Raw genomic sequence first — 20,036 nt, forward strand, 5'->3', positions numbered from 1 at the left:
AACGAAAAACGGAGCTGGAGGAATCAGGCCCCCTGACTTCAGGCTATACTACAAAGCTACAGTAATCAAGACAGTATGGCACTGGCACAAAAACAGAAATATAGATCAGTGGAACAGGATAGAAAGCCCAGAGATAAACCCACACACATATGGTTACCTTATCTTTGATAAAGGAGGCAAGAATATACAGTGGAGAAAAGACAGCCCCTTCAATAAGTGGTGCTGGGAAAACTGGACAGCTACATGTAAAAGAATGAAATTAGAACACTCCCTAACACCATACACAAAAATAAACTCAAAATGGATTAAAGACCTAAATATAAGGCCAGACATCATCAAACTCTTAGAGGAAAACATAGGCAGTACACTCTATGCAATAATTCACAGCAAGATCCTTTTTGACCCACCTCCTACAGAAATGGAAATAAAAACAAAAATCAACAAATGGGACCTAATGAAATTTAAAAGCTTTTGCACAGCAAAGGAAACCATAAAGAAGACCAAAAGACAACCCTCAGAATGGGAGAAAATATTTGCAAATGAAGCAACTGACAAAGGATTAATCTCCAAAATATACAAGCAGCTCAATATCAAAAAAACAAAGAACCCAATCCAAAAATGGGCAGAAGACCTAAAGAGACATTTCTCCAAAGAAGATATATAGATTGCCAACAAACACATGAAAGGATGTGCAACATCATTAATCATTAGAGAAATGCAAATCAAAACTACAATGAGATAGCAACTCACACCAGTCAGAGTGGCCATCATCAAAAAATCTACAAAGAATAAATGCTGGAGAGGGTGTGGAGAAAAGGGAACCCTCTTGCACTGTTGGTGGGAATGTAAATAGATACAGCCACTATGGAGAACAGTATGGAGGTTCCTTAAAATACTACAAATAGAACTACCATATGACCCAGCAATCCCACTACTGGGCATATACCCTGAGAAAACCATAATTCAAAAAGAATCATGTACCAAAATATTCATTGCTGCTCTATTTACAATAGCCAGGAGATGGAAGCAACCTAAGTGTCCATCATCAGATGAATGGATAAAGAAGATGTGGCACATATATACAATGGAATATTACTCAGCCATAAAAAGAAACGAAAGTGAGTTATTTGTAGTGAGGTGGATGGACCTAGAGTCTGTCATAAAGAGTGAAGTAAGTCAGAAAGAGAAAAACAAATACTGTATGCTAACATATATATATGGAATCTAAGAAAAAAAAAAAAACACGGTCATGAAGATCCTAGGGGCAAGATGGGAATAAAGATGCAGACCTACTAGAGAATGGACTTGAGGATATGGGGAGGGCGAAGGGTAAGCTGGGACAAAGTGAGAGAGTAGCATGGACATATATACACTACCAAACGTAAAATAGATAGCTAGTGGGAAGCAGCCGCATAGCACAGAGAGATCACCTTGGTGCTTTGTGACCACCTAGAGGGGTGGGATAGGGAGGGTGGGAGGGAGGGAGACGCAAGAGGGAAGAGATATGGGGACACGTGTATATGTATAACTGATTCACTTTGTTATAAAGCAGAAACTGACACACCATTGTAAAGCAATTATACTCTAATAAAGATGTTTAAACGAAAAAAAAGAAAATATGTCAGCAGACATGTATAGTAGATTAAGACGTCACTCAATAATTTGAGAAGTTAATATGTTGTAGACATCATGTAGGTGCTTTGGATATGGGAGAGGGTATGGAAGAGACGTGACAACATGCCCCGAGTTTCTGGATCCAACTTCTGTGAGCTTATGTGTGTGTGTGTGTGTGTGTGTGTGTGTGTGCACGTGTAGTTTGTTTGAAATGGGTTCCCAGCACTGATACTTTGAAACCATCATAAGACAGCCTGGGTTATTACCTGATTTTCATGGCTTGGGGTGGGAGTGTCATCTTGTGACAAATAAAATGTCCTAATATTTTTCCAGCGAGTTTTTCCCTAGAAGCTAAGGTTCCCAACTACAGAGTGAAAGGGTCTTAAGCTCAATATCATAGAGGTAAACTTGGTCACCTGCGCTGGCGTTTGGAGATCACATCACTGAGGGTAGGTACAGTATAGACAGAGCATTGTAACCATCCCCCACGTCTCTATAGCCCTTTAGATCTTATTCTCTTTCAATCTTCACAGTATTTTGAACAGGAGGTAGAACAGAAAAGATGGCAGAAAGGTCAAGGTTTTACTGTGGTTTGCCCACTGTGTAAGGGGGTATTTCCAGGACTCTAACATAGGCCAGTCTACGCGGGAGTGTGGATACTATTACACTCCAATTTTAGAGATTAGGAAACTGAGGCACAGAGGGGTCAACAGGTCCAAGCCGCTAAGTGGTAGAACTGGGTTAACAGGTATGCAATAACTGTTAAAAGGCCAGTATGAATCGTTTAAGCAAATTTTTAAACATCAAATCCAGAGACCTGTGCCCAGATTCCCAGTATTTTCCTCTTGCTGTATTTTCTAGCAACTCTAAAAGTGAAACAGTAACTCATTTAATTCCCAGCCTGTGCCTCACTGTAGTAACAAGTTGCCCCTGCTATGTGCATGGCTCTCTCTTCATCTGCTTTAATCTCCTACTTTTCACACATAACTTTAAAAAATGGGAAGAATAAGCATGACTTTTGTTAGTAGAAGGTGGTTATATGAGCTTCAAAATGAGACACGGCAGCTGGATTTGGACTTGGAGAGGTGCCCGAGCCTGCAGGGAGCAGGCACCAGCAATGTGTGCCTGAGTTTGCATCATTTTGTGAAATGTGCAATCACTCCCTTCACACCGACAACAGGGATATTCTTAGCGTGTGGATTTTGTCTTTTATGTAAAGTGGGGAAAGTGCACTTTATTTGCAACTAAAGCTGCAGTAATCACAGCGTTAGAACACAGCCCTTTTGTTTTACGCAAGAACCAGCTGCTCCCCACAGAGGGGCCAGTGTGTGGGGTCAGCATTTATCTATTTTTATATTTTTTAATTGAAGTATAGTTGACTTACAATATTATATTAGTTTCAGGTGTACCACACAGTGATTTGATAGCTTTATAGATTATACTCCATATAAAGTTATGATAAAATATTGGTTATGTTCCCTACGTTGTACATCTGTACATTACATCCTTGTATCTTATTTATTTTATACCTAGTAGTTTGTGCCACTTAATCCCCTACCTTGTCTTGCCCCTCACCCTCACCCTACTGATAACCACTAGTTTGTTAGCATTTTGGATTAGAAGTCAGGAGACCCTGGACCCCTGACCTGCAGTGACCACCACAGGTCTCTATGTCCTTGGTTGTCAGTTTCCTCATCTGTAAAATGAGTAATTCAGACTCTGTTGTTTCCTGAGGCCTATTGGTGGTTTTGGGAAGGTCTTAACTCACCTTAGATCACAAATGCACTTAAGTGTCCAACTTTATGGATACTCCTAATTTTCATTATAGTTGCTACATTACTATTCTCAAAAATATATTTCTAAAATTTATAAAGAATTAAGTAGTTTTGCACATATATTAAATTATATATTATATATATTTGCATATTTATACTAAATTAAGTGCCCCAAATATCATGTATATATTTATATTTGATGTCATACCATATACGATATTTTTGGCATTTAATTTCAGATTTTTTTTGTTGAAATGATCCTATCAAAGGCTATACCAGGAACCTTTCTTTGTGCTCAGCTTCCCAACATCAGGTAGCACGTTGCTTTGTTTATCTTATAATAAACTGTCACTACTCCTGACTCAATATATCATTAATAAGAACTTTACTAGAAATTAAATTCCTTAATGAAGCATTTTCACTTTTTTCTTATGAGTTAGTTTTCTACATGTGTTTGAAATATGGTTATGGATTTTGTTCATTTAGTGGAATCTAATGATTAAGGGTAGTTTTACAGGGTGGAAGGAGAGGTGGTTCTAACCCAGAAAAAGCTCAGGCTTAGTACATGTACTGATGATTTTTTAAGTGATCAATCAAGCTCCATTTTCATTCTTACCTTCTTAGATGTTTTCTTTCTTTTCTTGCCAACTTTCTGATGAAGGTGGTGCTGAAGTAACATGCACATTGATGAAGATTTCCATGCACTGATGTCTTTGAGATTTAAAACCTTGGTCAGCAACAAAAAATCCCCAAATCAAGTTGTCCTTGCACTTGAATTACGGATTTATTAAAGAAGTACCCATCGAAAAATAGTGAGATAAATGCTCCACTACCAATCTTTCGAGAAACAGATAAGCTTTAGCTTTCTAGAACTTCAGATTCAAATATTTTGTCCTGATCTTTATCTAACAAAGGTGGGAAAAGATGGAAAGAGACAGTGCCTTAAAAAGAGGGTGAGGAAGTAGAATCGGGAACATGTTTGTCAGAAGAATGAGTTTTACCTTTGTTAAAATGATCTCTTCAAATTTGAAGAGTGAGGGAAGTAGTTGCCTAAGTATATACGCCTCTAAAATACTCACTGAAAGGTAATATTGCCAGGGGTGTCCATGTGACTGCCATAGTCTTAAGTCTACGATGCCAGATGACAGTGTATCAGCAAGGATTCAATCAGAGAAACAGAACTGTAGATCAGATACATATGGATTTAGTACCTATTTGGCCATAAGTAATTGTGGGAGCTGAGTACTTAGCTTCTCTAAGGCTGTTATCCCATTTCTGATGCTGGAGCTGGTATCTGCTGGACAGAAGTTGGGTTTGGGGGAGGAAAGCTGATGCAAAGTGGGTGGGAGTGAGAACAAGCTGGAACCTACAAGGATGGACAGAAACCCTCATCAGTTCTTGTTGCCTCTGACCATAATGAGTAGGGTGTCCTATGGAAGCTGGACCTTTCATCATGGAGCTGAACACATACCTGGCCCAGGGGTCAAAGAAGCTGAAGGAAAAACCAGGGAAACTGAATCGATAGCTGACCCAGCTGGTGGCTCAGGCCAAGGAGGTGAGCTGACAGTTGAGTGGTGACAATGTGTGTCACCAGCCGCAGAAGGGCTACAGCTCCACTTCACCCTCCTGATCTCCCACGAGGACCTCTCTCTGGCCCTCCCTGACCACACACCTGCACAGAAGGGGATTCCAGGAGATGCGGTTCCACCAGGCCACATCAGCACATACAAAGCCAACAGGGGCAACTACTGCCTAATTTTTGGACTGGAAATTTTTCAAGAAGTTCAAACATTTAAATAAACTTGAGATAAGGCATACATTTCCTTCACCATGAGTCTATTTTGTTTCCTCCAACCTCAAAAATATCTGATTTACGCTCGGATCCCTCAACTGGAATAATAAAGTCCATGTAAATTATATTACCAGATGGTGTCAGTTCTCTAGGAGAAGTTACACAATAGGGGAAGAGTTTACTTATATACTCAGATTAAATGCCTTCGACCCCTCATCCCACTGATTTGGGGAAGTCCACACTTCATTTCTCATTCCCAGGATCTAGTAGCTTTGGCGTGCTGATGGTGATAATAGAAAGGAAGGTGAGATTTCATTCTTCATTGCTGCTGCTACTACCTCTGTGTGTCATTCTTCCCAATTGGGAAGGCCAGCAGTCTTAAGATGTAAAACAGATTGTACAGAGGATCTCCTTCTTTCAACCACACTCATGGTACCTGAGTAACTGGGTCAGAAAGGGAACAAGTGTAACTCACCTGTTATATGACCTGACATAAAAACTTACAGGTTGGTGTTGTGTCTGGGACACCAGCCCTAATTCCTCTTTTCATTACAGTTATCTCCCTTTAGGGATTCGTAGGTCTCAGTCATAGCTCCAGGTCCTTCAGACATGGTTTAAAAACATGGAAACTCAATGGGAAGGAGTCTAGATCATTATCTTTCCACTCTCAGCAAGCCTCTGGGCTCCCTACGCAAACGTGTCCATTTTTTCACCAAACTATAAGGTGGGAAAAAGAGAAAATTTACCCCAAGATAAATGGACAACACTATCTCTAGAAATGGAAAGAAGCAAGCAGTTTTTATGTGCAAGCTCTCTTATTTAAATACATACATACATACTTAGAAATTAAAGTTCTACCTCACTGGACATCATGCTTCAAATGATACCAGGTAAAGAAAAAAAGGCATCACTTGTAAAGATTATTTTGTTAGTAATTCCAGCTGAGCGTTTTGTAGTTAAGGTTTACTGCACGCAAGAAAGATTGAACTGGGATGAAAATTACTAATTGCATGCAGGAATTATAAAATAGCTTTCTGTTAGCACATATATAACACACCCTCACCTTTCATTATCGAATCTGGGCACGGCCAGCGATATGTAAATTTAACATGACAAACAACAGATGGAGAGAAACATCACCCCACCTAGCCTCTCCTGGTGTGAACCTTGGTTCATTAAGGGGGAAATTAAGAGTCATAAACAAATTGGTAGCACAGTACCAGGTTGTGCTAAAGATTCGAAGGAAGGAAGAGAGGGAGGGAGGGAGGAAGGAAGGGGAGAAGGAAGGGACGGAGGGAGGGGGGAAGGGACAGAGGGAAGAAGGGAGGGAGGGAGGAAGGAAGGGGGTAAGGAAGGGAGGGGGAAAGAGTTATTAAGTCACCAGTGTACTGTCATAAGGAAAGACATAAAGGAATTTTGTAGAATTAGAATTTAGATGACATAGGGGAGGTAGATTTTTTTTTTTTTCCTGCGGTACGCGGCCCTCTCACTGTTGTGGCCTCTCCCATTGCGAAGCACAGGTTCCGGACGCGCAGGCTCAGTGGCCATGGCTCACGGGCCCAGCCGCTCCGCGGCATGTGGGATCTTCCCAGACTGGGGCACGAACCCGTGTCCCCTGCATCGGCAGGTGGACTCTCAACCACTGCGCCACCAGGGAAGCCCTGGGGTGGTAGATATTGAATGAAGAAAATTGAAATAATATTTCCCCTTGGAAAATTCTTACCTATTTTGGGGGCTATTCTTAGAATGTAAAGAATTGAAGTGGCCTCAGGGATAGTAAAGAAGAAAGGAAAAGCTGGTTTTTATTTTAAAATTTGTCCAGTCAATGGACAGAAAACTGGGAGATGTGATTAGAAAAGTTACTCTATAGTCTTTACCTTGTCACTTATTTTTCCAGACAGTGTGGAGACTGTGGGGCAATCTTTTGTGCATTTAAAATTTTCCTATTTTCGATCAAATCATATTTTGTAAAATTCCTATCCAATTCTATTCTTTTTATTTTCTTTTGTTTCAGCAAAAAAAAATATTTGTAGCAACTTAATATGTAGAAAATTAGCTTAGAAAATGTTGCTATAACTTATTACTTATGGTACTTTTGCTGTTACTTATTATACTTGTTTAGTAGTTTATTTCACTACCTTTGGGATTATTGAAGAAATTCTCCCTGTACTTTCAAATATAATGTGGTACTGTCTTTCTATCACCACTGGCAATTCAAGAAGAAACAATGATTCAAGCAAACATTAGAAGTGGTTTGAATATAGTAGAAGCATAAATAAGTGATTATGGGGGCTTCCCTGGTGGCGCAGTGGTTGAGAGTCCGCCTGCCGATGCAGGGGACACGGGTTCGTGCCCCGGTCCGGGAAGATCCTACATGCCGCGGAGCAGCTGGGCCCGTGAGCCATGGCCGCTGAGCCTGTGCGTCTGGAGCCTGTGCTCCGCAACGGGAGAGGCCACAACAGTGAGAGGCCCGCGTACAGCCAAAAAAAAAAAAAAAAGTGATTATAAAGAAAAAGTGATTATGACTGTTCCTCACACATATCTGTGGAAATTTCTTTGGAATTGTAAATGAATTTAAGAGGAATCTTATCTTCTCTTGTTTATTTAAATAAAACTGCTATAACTAATAAATCATTGCTCTTCAAATTATAATTCTTCAGTAATCTTTGGGTCTTGAGACTCTGATAATCTACACCATAATGGTTATGAAATACAGTAAGTTTTATTAAGTTTGAGGAAATAAACAGAGAGCCTAACAAGCGACAATGAGAGAAAAAAAATCCAATCAAAATTATGACTATAGCTAATATTGCACTGATGAGTTCAGGAACTGTAGCAAAAAACAGCAAAGTCACTGGGCGGCAGGGAGATGTTCCTCCTCCACAGCCCAATCTACCAGGTTTAGAATTAACGAATTTATTTTCTTTATATTTTCCACTAGAAACTGGGTATGGTAGGGAGCATATTTGATTGTGAACATTTGTGCATCAACAAAGTGCAAAAAGTCTCTTTAGTTAACACATTCAGTAAATATTTATAAAGAATGTACTTTGCACTGGATGCTATGTCAAAGAATACAAGGAAGACAGCGTGCCCACACTCACGGTGTCTGCACATTTAGTGGTGAAGACAGATATGTAGATGGTCAGTCACAGTGCTCTGGAGAGATATGGTAAGTGTAGATGGAGCAGCTGTGGGATGTCATAGCATCACTGAGGAAGGGCACCTAACTCAGGTTAGGGATTCAAGGGAAGCTTCCAGGAGGAAGAAATACCTATACTGAGACCTTAAGGAAGAAGAGGAGGTGGGCGGTTAGGAAAATGTGTTCCAGACATAAGGACTAGCCAGAGATAAAAGAAAGCAGTGTACACTGGAAGAAGTGAAAGAAATTTATAGCCAGAGCTTCTACAGTGAGAGTGAAAAGTGTTGAGGAATTAGACCAGTGAGGTACATGGCAGTCAGAACACAAAAAACCTGGTAAGTCCTGTAATGGAGTTTGGGCTTCACTGAAGTGTTTCAGCAATAATAAGAAAAAACTAAAACAACTAACATTTATATAGCACTTACACAGTATGCATTTCATGTGGTTAATTTCATAGTAATCCCATAAGGTTATCATTATTATTATCCTTATTTTACAAAAACAAAATTGATGCATAGAGAGGTTAAGTAACTTTCCCAAGGTCATAAATGACAGAGCCAGGATCAAACCCAGGCAGTCTGGCTCCATGCCTTAAACCCTATAGTACTACAGCAGGAACAGGGATTGGCATGTTCAGATATTCATTTTTAAACGTTTACCTCGTATTACAGCATGGAGTTCAGATTGTAGGAGTGGACAAGGAAAAAGATTGAATAGAAACCCCTTTAGAAAGCTAGTGGATTGATTCTTGAAAATAGATGCCAGAGACTAAACAACATTAGGGGCAAAAAGGATGACTACTTGAGAAATATAGACTGTAAAGCCAGTGGGTCCTGGAGATCGATCAGCTGCAAGAAATGAAGAGGAGTCAAATGTGCTGCTCTGGTGTTTGGTTGGCCACCGGATGGCTGGTGGTACCCTTCAATGAAAAGTAGAACACGGAATGTGGAACTGGTTCTTCCCTCCTTCCTTATTTCCTTCCCTCCTTCCTTATTTCCTTTTCATTCTTTCTTCATCACATCTATAATGTTTATTTCGCAGAGAGGTGACAGAGTTGGTTTTGGAATTGTTGAATTCTAGACGCCAGTGAAACCTCTAAACGAAGAAAAAGTACTTGGACTCAAGGATCTGGAGCACAGTGAAGATGTATGGGCTGGGGAGTGAAATTCGAAAACAAGCAGCACGGATATAATAATTTAGTCCATGGACGTGAATGAGGTCACGCAAGGAAAGCAGATAGAAAAAACATTGGGACTAGATTGGAATCCTGATGTTCAACACCCCAGCGTGAAAAACTAGAGTATGACGTTGAATTCCATTATTAACAGCTTCTATTTTATCAGCAGGAGTTTTCAACTCATGGAATGGAAGTTGAGTAGACAAAGTTGGGGGGGAAACATAGTAGGGTAAACTAGACCTAACAACTTTGGCTCCTGAGGGCACATTTTATTTTCCTTTCCCTATTTAAGAATAACATTCGGTGAGGAAGAATAAAAGGTTAACAGGTTAATATCCAGTAATTCTTAAACTTACGAGAAAAGAGCAAAGAAGTGAGTTTTGATGAAATACTCCATATGGCTGAATGTACACACATAAGGGATATGGGGTCAAAAATGACTTAAGTTTAAATCCCAATTTCACCTCTTAGCATCTGAGTGATTTTGTGTAGATAATATCACCTCATGGAGCCACAGTTATCTGTGATAATGGTAATACTTCCACTACCAATGAAGGGATAAATGAGGTAGTGTTTGTAAAATGCTCAATGATTAATGATTGTTTGTTGCTTTTCTTTGTTTTTCTTTTTCTCTTTTTCAGTGTTACCAATATTGTATTAATTCTGCCTTTTCTGGTACATTGAAAGAAGAATTTTCCTGTCGTCATTTGGGAAAAAGAAAACAGGGGTTTACCCTCTCAGGAATGCCATACAGGGTTGTTGAGGGTTAAAATTTGAACCCAGAAAACTAGTAAACTTGTAATTTCTTGACTTTATAAAGAAAAACATCATTTTTATTACTTTAGTTGTTGAATTCAGAGGGAACAATGGCTTAATCCTCTTTTTGAAGGAGGGAGGCATGAGGGAAAGGACCATTCACTGGCTAAGATTATTCATCCAGCAAACAATACCTTCTCCATGGTTAGACTTAGGTGTTGACATTTTAATAAGAAGGGAGGGGAAAAAGCACTAAGAGACTTTTTATATAAAACATCTTCCAATGATTTGATTTTGAGTGCTTAAGTGTACTAGTCTATTTAAGGTACAAGAGAGTGAAGCAAAGGAATTTGGCATATTGTAAGAAAGTTTTTGCCACGACGATATGACATTTGTTAACAGTCTCTTATTTAGAGAGTAGAAACACAGGCCCTTCTGAATTGATAAACCTAACTCTCTCTTTTTCAAAGAGTCAAGAACACAGCTCTCCTGAACACAGTTCTCCTTCCATGCCCACAGAACTTGGAAAACAACAATCTATGTATACTCACAATACTCCTAAATTTGATTAGCTCATTTAGCTTGGAGTTACTAACCACTTAGATATATAAGCGGGTGCTGAGAACCAGCTCTAAGGCATGAATTCAGTCTCTATACAGCCTAGTGGTTAAGGGCTTGTGCTTCCACATTTGTGAAATGAGAGGAGGGGGAGGTAATATTGCAAATTCATAGGATTATTGGTCAATGAAACACCAAGGTTATTGGTGTTGGTACGGGAATATTTTTGAGACATACCAATGTTGTAATATACATTACTTTGTTCCATTCTATGGAAGAATGGTATTTTTTAATGAAATTTAAAAAAATGTGGTATATTCATTCAGTGGAATACTACTTAGCAATAGTAGCACAGTGAGATCAGCTTGGGGCTTTGTGAACACCTAGAGGGGTGGGATAGGGAGTGTGGGAAAGATGCAAGAGGGAGGGGAAATGGGGATATATGTACATGTATAGCTGATTCACTTTGTTATAAAGCAGAAACTAACACACCATTGTAAATCAATTATACTCCAATAAAGATGTTAAAAAAAGAAAAATATATAGTTGAATATAAAACTGAGCCTACTCCGTATTTATTGATCATCAGAAAACGTGGTTCACATTGGCCATTTCTGATGTCTTTGTTTCTACACTGCACAGCGCCCTTCATATGTTATCCATAACCCAGTGAGCAAAATTTTAGCTTCTGTAGCACAGTGGGTGAAGCCTGGAATATACTTCATATATGTGCGTACACCCTGTGTGTATTTACTCGTGATTTTTATACCCAACAAGATGGTCTTCTTTGCTGACTGCCATGGTAAGGTTTTCCTCCTGTGCTAATCTCTGTAGCCAGGTTCTTACCTATCTGTTTACTTTTTATAGCTCTCTACCAGAGCTCACATAAAACAGGAGAAATATTATGTAATTTTAATATAGCTGGAGAGAACAATGAGATTGTTGTCAGTTGGCAACAACCGATGGGACGTTTCTGCCATTCCAAGCCCATGAGTTACCTACAATTCACACATGCTTGACACCTTTAACTAGACCTTGTTCATGAGTTTCAGAAAAATCTATTTTAGGTTTGCCACAGTACTGGTTTAAAAAGCAAGATTTTTGTATAATCTAAGTATAATGCTCATAATATAAGAAAGACTTGACTTTACTTTAGTATTTTTAATCTCTATTTTTTTCCTAACCAGATGCTCAAACAAACATTTGACTGACTGACAGGTAGTAGGTGTTAACTTCTAATTTGAAAATAAGTTTTAATTTAACTTTCACATTGTTGAAGAAAAGTATTACTATTCACTCAATAATTAGACTTAATTGGTCTGAGGATTTAAATGCTACCTTGACACCAAATATTTCAAACTGTGTATATTTCACAACTCTAAAGGGACTCCTGACACCACAGCTACCAGATATATTTTATCAGCTTGTGGTACACTTCTGTAAGCAAGCAAATTTAAAAGCCCAATTGCTGACACTTAAAAATAAAAATCAAAACCAAAGATAAATATTATGTTTTCTATCCTGATTTCTGGACTACAAATGATATTGATTTCTTTTCATGTTAGAGACTGACTATTTATATTGTTTTCTCATTTGTCTTCTAATCAGCATCATCATTAAATAGCTACCAATTAACATGACACCAAAAGCACAAGTAGCAAAAGCAATATTAGACAAATGGGACTACATCAAACTAAAAAGCTTCTGCAAAGCAAACAAAACAACCAACAGAGCGAAAAGGCAACCTACAGAATGAGAGAAAATATTTGCAAAACATATATCTGATAAAGGATTGATATCCAAATTATGTAAGAAACTCCTACAACTCAATGGCAAAAATGAAATAGTCATTAAAAAATGGGCAAAGGACTTGTATAGACATTTCTTCAAAGAAGAAATACAAATCACCAACAGGTATAAGAAAAGGTGATCAACATCACTAATCATCAGAGAAATACAAATAAAACCACAACGAGATATCACCTCACACCTGTTAGAATGTCTATTTTTAAAGCAAAACAAACAAAACACATATTGGTGAGGATGTGGAGAAATTGAAACTCTTATATATTGTTGGCAGGAATGTAAAATGATGCAGCCACTATGGAAAACAGTATGGAGACTCCTGAAAAAATTAAAATATAGAATTACCCTATGACCCTGCAATCCTGCTTCCGGCTATATATCCAAAAGAACTGAAATAAGGATCTGTAAGAAATACATGCACTCCCTTGTTCATTGCAGCATTATTCACAATAGCCAAGACATAGAAACAACCTAAATGTCCATTAATGATGAATGGATAAAGAAAGTGTGATATATATATGTGTGTGTGTGTGTATATATATATATATGTGTGTGTATATATATATATATATATATATATATAATGTAATATTACTCAGCCTTAGAAAAAGAAGGAAATCCTGCCATATATGACAACACGGATGAACCTGGAGGACATTATGCTAAGTGAAGTAAGCTGGACACAAGGGACAAATATTGTATGATTCTGCTTATATGAAGTCTTTAAAATAGTCAAACTTACAGAAATAGAGAGTAGAATGGTGGTTACCAGGACTGAGGGAAGGGGGGTTGGGGAGTTGCTTCTCAAAGGGTATCGAATTGCAGTCATGTGAGAGGAATAAGTTCTAGAGATCTGCCATACAATATTGCGCCTGTAGTAAACAATACTGCATTGCGGACTTAAGGACGCGTTAAGAGGGTTGATCTCCTGTTAAGTGTTCTTGCCACAGTAAAAACATTAAAAAGAATCTACAAATCATATCTACCATTTATTAAACATCTCTCTTATTTCAAATATTGTTAGACTCGTTATATACATTAAAAATGTCTCACAATGATGTTTTATGAAATAAATTATTTCTATTTTTAAAATGAGGAAGTGAATTCTAAGAAAGTGTGATAAATGTTGCTTTTGTCTGACTAATACAGTTTTGCCCACCCCACCCCAATTCTCATGCCATCTCCCCAAAGATGGGAACATGGCCTATGTTGGGATCATTGTAACAGCTACAGGGAGTGATTTTGTAATGAACACATGATTAAACCTGGACCAATTAAATAAATTCTTGCATATTTTTCTGGTTGAAATTAGTGAAGAAGACTTTTCTTCTATTAGGTCATAAAACTAGATTTAAGGGAATCTGATATGGACACCAGGCATATTTCCTGCTACGCAGACAAAGATAAAATCAAGCTCTGACAGAAGAAATGAGAGAGGAATAACAAAGAACTCCTAATAACTTGAGTGTTTGGATCTAGTCGAGTTTCTCAATTTTGGCACCGCTGGCATTTTGGGCTCAATACTTCCTCCTGGTGGTGGTGAGGGTGCCTGCCTCTACCTGGCACTAGAGGCCAGTAGCACCACTTTCGTGCAGTTGTGACAACAAAAATGTCTTCAGACATTGTCAGATTTCGCCTGGGGGACAGTAGGTGGAGGGACAAAATCACCCTCTACTGAGAACTACTAAGTTATAACCAAGATTGCCATCCACCATTACATTTGCCAATATGAAATCTTCCCCATTTGCTAAAACTAATCTGAATTTGTTTTTTGCAAATTATATCCAAAGGAATCTTGAGATAGTAAATGTTAGAGCACTGTGCTAAGGGTGATGGGTGTATGCCGTAAGGAAAACAGAAGAATTCACATCAGTGTACGTATGGGAGGGGGCAAAAAAGAGACCAGGATGCAAAGAGCTTTAAGAGTGAATCTTCCAGATTGTTGACCCAGGAAACAGATTTACCCAGGTGTGTTTCCAAAAAAAGGTATTCTGAGTTCAGCTATGTTTGGTTAAGCAAAGCTGCTTTTTTCTTTTTCTTTTTTTTTAAGAATAGGATGTTCAGACTTTAGTATGATAGTGTGATTTAATATTCACCAATTTCTCAAATTTCTTTGACCAATTTTTTTAACAGCTCCAGTTAACATCTTTCATGACTTACATTCTGCAGAATTCAATGTGATAAATGTAATGGCTACCGACACAAAAGGCAGGCCAAGCCAGGGTAGACAGAACAACGTGAGAGGTAAAGAGTAAAGGGTCCCCTGCCTGTGGAGATGTAGACAGAAACCTGATCACTTTGCAGCTTATAGGCCCCTTGGTTGAGGAGGTTTATCCGCATTTAGAGAGAAGTGGAGAATCACGATGCACACTCTAGTCTGCAACAGAGAGTTTGGACATTTCCCGCCACAGGCAACCCAAGAGAGCCAATGAGAAGAATAACGTGACCCATGACGACTGTGGGAAATCTCTCTGCCATGTGGAGAATAAATTACAGCAGGGTGAGACTGCAGGTAAGGGAACCTGTTAGGATCGCAACAGAAGTGGTAAGGGTTTCAACTAAATCAGTAGAAATAAAAATGGATGAAAGAGAGTGATTTGAGAAATGCTGATGCAAAAGATTGTACATTGGTATTCTTCCACTTTTCGTTGCCATTTTTAACCACTTTGGTAGGCCATTTTAATTTCAAAGACTACATAGTTTGTTTTCACACCAGTGAGCCAAATCCTATGGTAAGGTAATGAACATAAGTGTGGCTGCCTTAGAATCTGGCCTCAGTAGAAGAAAAAATCTCCGTTTCTAGGGAGAGCGGCTGAGCACAGTCCCGAGGTGAGGCAGAGCTCTGAGCAGGTGCTACATTATGGCTGACATGCAAAATCTGGTAGAAAGATTGGAGAGAGCGGTGGGCTGCCTGAAGGCAGGCTCCGTGCCCCTGACACGCACCGTGGGTATAGAGACAGTGCTGCAAAAGCAGCAACGACTCCATAGGTGCAAGCGTTTGACTCACCGTTGGCCGGTCCTGTGGCAGAGTACCTCAAGATCGGTAAAGAGATTGGGGGAGATGTGCAGAAGCATATGCGGAGACGGCCCACACAGGTCTGAAGTTGGAGTGAGTGCTCTTGGTTACAGCCTCTCAAGGCCAGCAGCCAGCAGGCAATAAGCTTTCTGATTTGTTGGCACCCATCTCCGAGCAGATCCAAGAAGTGATAACCTTTTGGGAGAAGAACCGAGGCAGCAAGTTGTTCAATCACCTGTCAGCTGTCAGCGAAAGTACCCAGGCCCTGGGTTGGGTGGCTACGGCTCCCAAGTCTGGTCCCTAAGTGAAGGAAATGAATGATGCTGCCATGTTTTATAGAAACTGACTCCTCAAGGAGTACAAAGATGTGGGCTGGGTCAAAGCTTACTTGAGTATATGGACAGAGCTGCAGGCTTACATTAAACAGTTCCATACCACTGGACTGGCCTGGAGCAAAACCGGGCCATGGCAAAAGAACTGAGTGGATTGCCATCTGGACCCTCTGCTGGATCGGGTCCTACCCACCCCCAGGCCCACCACCCCCCGAGTCCCCACCAGTTCAGGCTCAGATGAGTCTGCTTCCCGCTCAGCACTGTTTGCACAGGTTAATCGGGGGAGAGCATCACACATGCCCTGAAACTTGTATCTGGTGACATGAAGACTCAAAAGAACCCTGCCTTGAACGCTCAGAGTGCTCCAGTACGAGTGGCCCCAAACCATTCTCTGCATCTAAACCAGGAGTCAGCCCATCCCCCAAACCAGTCACAAAGAAGGAGCCAGCTCTACTTGAACTGAAGGGCAAGAAGTGGAGAGTGGAAAATCAGGAGAATGTTCCCAACCTGGTGATAGATGACACAGAGCTGAAACAGGCAGCTTCCATATTCAAGTGTCTCAGCTCAACATTGCAAATCAAGGGCAAAATTAACTCTGCGACAGTAGCTAACTGTAAGAAACTCGGGCTGGTGTTCGATGACGCGGTGGGCATTGTGGAGATAATCAATTGTAGGGACGTCAAAGTTCAGGTAACGGGTAAAGTGCTAACCATTTCCATCAACGAAACAGATGGCTGCCACGTTTACCTGAGCAAGAATTCCCTGGATTGTGAGGTAGTCAGTGCCAAATCTTCTGAGATGAATGTCCTCATTCCTACAGAAGGTGGTGACCTCAATGAGTTCCCAGTCCCTGAGCAGTTCAAGACCATATGGAATGAGCAGAAGTTGGTCACCACAGTGACAGAAATTGCTGGATAAGCAAAGTGCCACTGGGTTCTTTGCCCTCTCCCTCACACTGTGGGATAAATCTGTATCAAGATGGTTCTTTTCTAGATTTCCTCTACCTTTCTGCTCTTAAACTGCTTCTCTGCTTTGAGAAGCACAGCTACCTGCCTTCACTGAAATATACCTCAGGCTGAGATCTGGGGTGGGATAGCAGGTCTTTGATCTTCTGCAGGAAGGTGCAGCTTTTCCGTACCAGCTCAACCGTACAGCCAGTCCATTCTTAAGGAAGTGCACATCAGGGCAGGTGTGTTTTAGCTTTCAGCCTTTGTTTTAGCTTTTCAGCCTTTTTCTAACAATGAGCGTGAAGGTAGCAGAACCTGGTGTGACCCTAGTTGGCTCTTCTAACTTACACTAATTTTCACTATTGACAAGTTAGGCAAGGGTTGCATAGGACCAAAGACTGAAGCTTGGCCATCTAGCATTCCAAGCAAAATGATTTCCTATAAGCATTCCTTTTCTTCTGCATTCCATCCTGTATCTGCCCGAACCTGAGATAGTAGGTTGTCCTGTGTTAGCTGCTGGGGTGGTGCCCTGCACCCAGGCCAGCTAAAGGAGTCTTGGACCCTTCCTCTCTCTGGGACCCCTGCCCACCACCTTCCTACAGAGATGAGTTAAAAAGAGAGAGAGAGGGCTTCCCTGGTGGCGCAGTGGTTGAGAGTCCACCTGCCGATGCAGGGGACATGGGTTCGTGCCCCGGTCCGGGAAGATCCCACATGCCGCGGAGCGGCTGGGCCCGTGAGCCATGGCTGCTGGGCCTGCGCGTCTGGAGCCTGCGCTCCGCAACGGGAGAGGCCACAACAGTGAGAGGCCCGCATACCGCAAAGAAAAAAAAAGAGAGAGAGAGAGAGAAAAAAAAGGAAAACCACACCATTCCCAGGAATCTGGCTTCCCTTCCTCCTTCCATGCCGGGTACCCATCATCCATCGTCGTTGCTTCCTTTGCCCTGTCAGGCTCGACAGCTTTTGGCTTCTGTCTGGGCACCTGAACAGAGGACTAAAGTCTCCATTGCAGGCTGGTTTTAGGTCTTGTGTAAAAATCTTGCACAGAATTGCTATTGTAAATTTCAGTGTTTCCTCTAGGACAAACACTTTACCAAAATACGTAACTTTTTTTGGTGGGAAGAGAGATTGTCCTGTGATTTCTACCCGTTTCCTGAGGACTGTGGAAATGAATCTTCATGTACTTAAAGTTATACAGAAAATAGAATAAAATTAAAACCCAAAAAAAAAAAGAGAAATGTTTCTAGAAGCCAATTCTACTAGCTCCATAATAGACTCCATTTTATCCATAAAGTATAAAAATACTAGTATATCCTATCCTGATATTCCGATATAGAGGCACCATGTCTGTGCTGAACCCCTGTGTGTAGTTTTCTTAGTGACTTTGCAAGCGGAAAGCGTCAAGCTGCTCCCTCGCTCTCTCCATGTGTTAAAACCATCGGGGTTGTAATGGGCATCTCTGGATCAGGTACCTTCTGGCTCTTGCCGTCTTTGTTGCCTGCATGCTGAAAGATAAGGATTTGGCCAACCAGCCAGGGCTTGCACAGGGGAGCTCGCAGGGTCTCGCTCACGCCTGGCAGCAACTGAACACTCGGTGTCATTAGGCAAGTTATCATCAATCAGCAGGCAGCTGCTTTTAGGACTTCCAGGCAGCAAGGCAAACATTTGTGCTTGTGGTTTCCTCCCTGAGCGTGCTGGACCCAGGGCCCATCAGACAAGAGAACTGCACACACAATCACTGCCCACTGCTCAGGACCACCTGAACAGCTGTTCCAGGCCGGTGTCGGGATGCTCACCTGGCAGCCCTGTTGAAGCGCAGAGGAAGATGTGCAGATTAGAGCCTGTTTGCTCAACACAAAGGGCTTTCTGTGAAAGAACCACAGGGAGGCCGGGGAGAGAAAAGCAAAGCTGAGGATAAATCTAACAATACATTCTTCATAAAACAGACCAGATGATGTAGACACAGGGGTGTACAAGACCAGCCGAAAACAAAATGCAAAAAAACCCCACCACAAATAGAAACCATTTGGATCCTGATGGAATGACAGTGAGGCTGGCCAGATGTGTTCAAGGAATAAGAGGAAGGAACACTGATTCCATAACCAACGAATAAATACTTATTAAGCACATGCCATGCACCCAGCCATCTAGGATACAAGATGAAAAGCAAGGAACCAAGAGCCCAGGGAATTTGCAGTCTTGTTAGGCAGATAAGACACACCCATGGGAACAAGGTAGGCATAAACGGCACTTGATGTCAAAAGCTGAACTTCAATATACGGAACTTGCAGGAAGGATGGGAATCAGGGTATCCTAAATAGGTGATGTTCTGTGAGTGAAGTCCTTTAGGCCTCTCAGCAGATGTAGGTGGGCAACACCCCTAGTTTAAAAGGGTCACAGTGAGTCCAAATAAACAGGAAATGCTCCAGGGTTTAGAAGTGTGCACCAGAATCTCCCAGGAGCTGTTAAAGTTTTCATTGAACAGAATCACACAACTGTTGTTAAAATGAAGAGTCCTGAACCCCACACTGGAGAAACTTTTTTAATAGGTCTGAAATGGGGCCCCAGGAATCTGCATTTTAAGCAAACATCCCAGGTGTTTCCAATGTAGCTGGCTCCCAGCCTTTACTTTGAGAAATACTGCATTAAAGGTGAAAATGAACTAAAGGGATTTAGACTAAAGTTTTCCTAAAGTATTAATCTGTACTGCTATGGAGGCTTCTGTGATCTCCTTGGAATTACATTTTTGAAAATGGTATGTTTACGGGCATTATTTTTTGAGTGAGAAAGGCAAAATCTTCCTTATATTCTTCAAAGGGTCTGCCCACAACTTTACCCCCAGAGCTAATAATCTCTAAAGATGTTTGCGTGTATGTGTTTATTTATTTAGAAAACTACTTATTCAATTCCTCCATCTCCAATCTAGACCTGGAAATCTCATTCTACTCAACTTCTATGGTTTCCACCTTTGTCAAGTCCTTTCCAAAAGTGAGTGCAACAAATCACTCCAACATCTGGGTTCTCCAACACTTGATATTTAGCTACACTATGGGACTCATCACATTCCATCCTGAGTATTTGTTTAAGCGTCTGTTCTGTTTCCCCAGGGGGAATATGAGGCAGC

The 20,036-nt window shown here is 40.8% G+C and overlaps 1 long non-coding RNA gene and 1 pseudogene across 1 annotated transcript in view; one reads left to right on the top strand and one right to left on the bottom strand.

Moving 5' to 3' along the window:
- The window catches only part of LOC113609562 (uncharacterized), a 590,372-nt gene that overhangs the window by 59,691 nt on the left and 510,645 nt on the right, over nucleotides 1–20,036 (bottom strand). The gene's annotated exons all lie outside the window — the stretch shown is intronic.
- On the top strand, nucleotides 15,449–17,105 carry LOC113609561 (adenylyl cyclase-associated protein 1-like; annotated as a pseudogene).

Source organism: Aethalodelphis obliquidens, unplaced genomic scaffold (genome assembly GCF_003676395.1).
Source record: "Aethalodelphis obliquidens isolate GAN/ISIS:26980383/991018 unplaced genomic scaffold, ASM367639v1 scaffold57, whole genome shotgun sequence".
NCBI classification, from domain to species: Eukaryota; Metazoa; Chordata; class Mammalia; order Artiodactyla; family Delphinidae; genus Aethalodelphis; species Aethalodelphis obliquidens.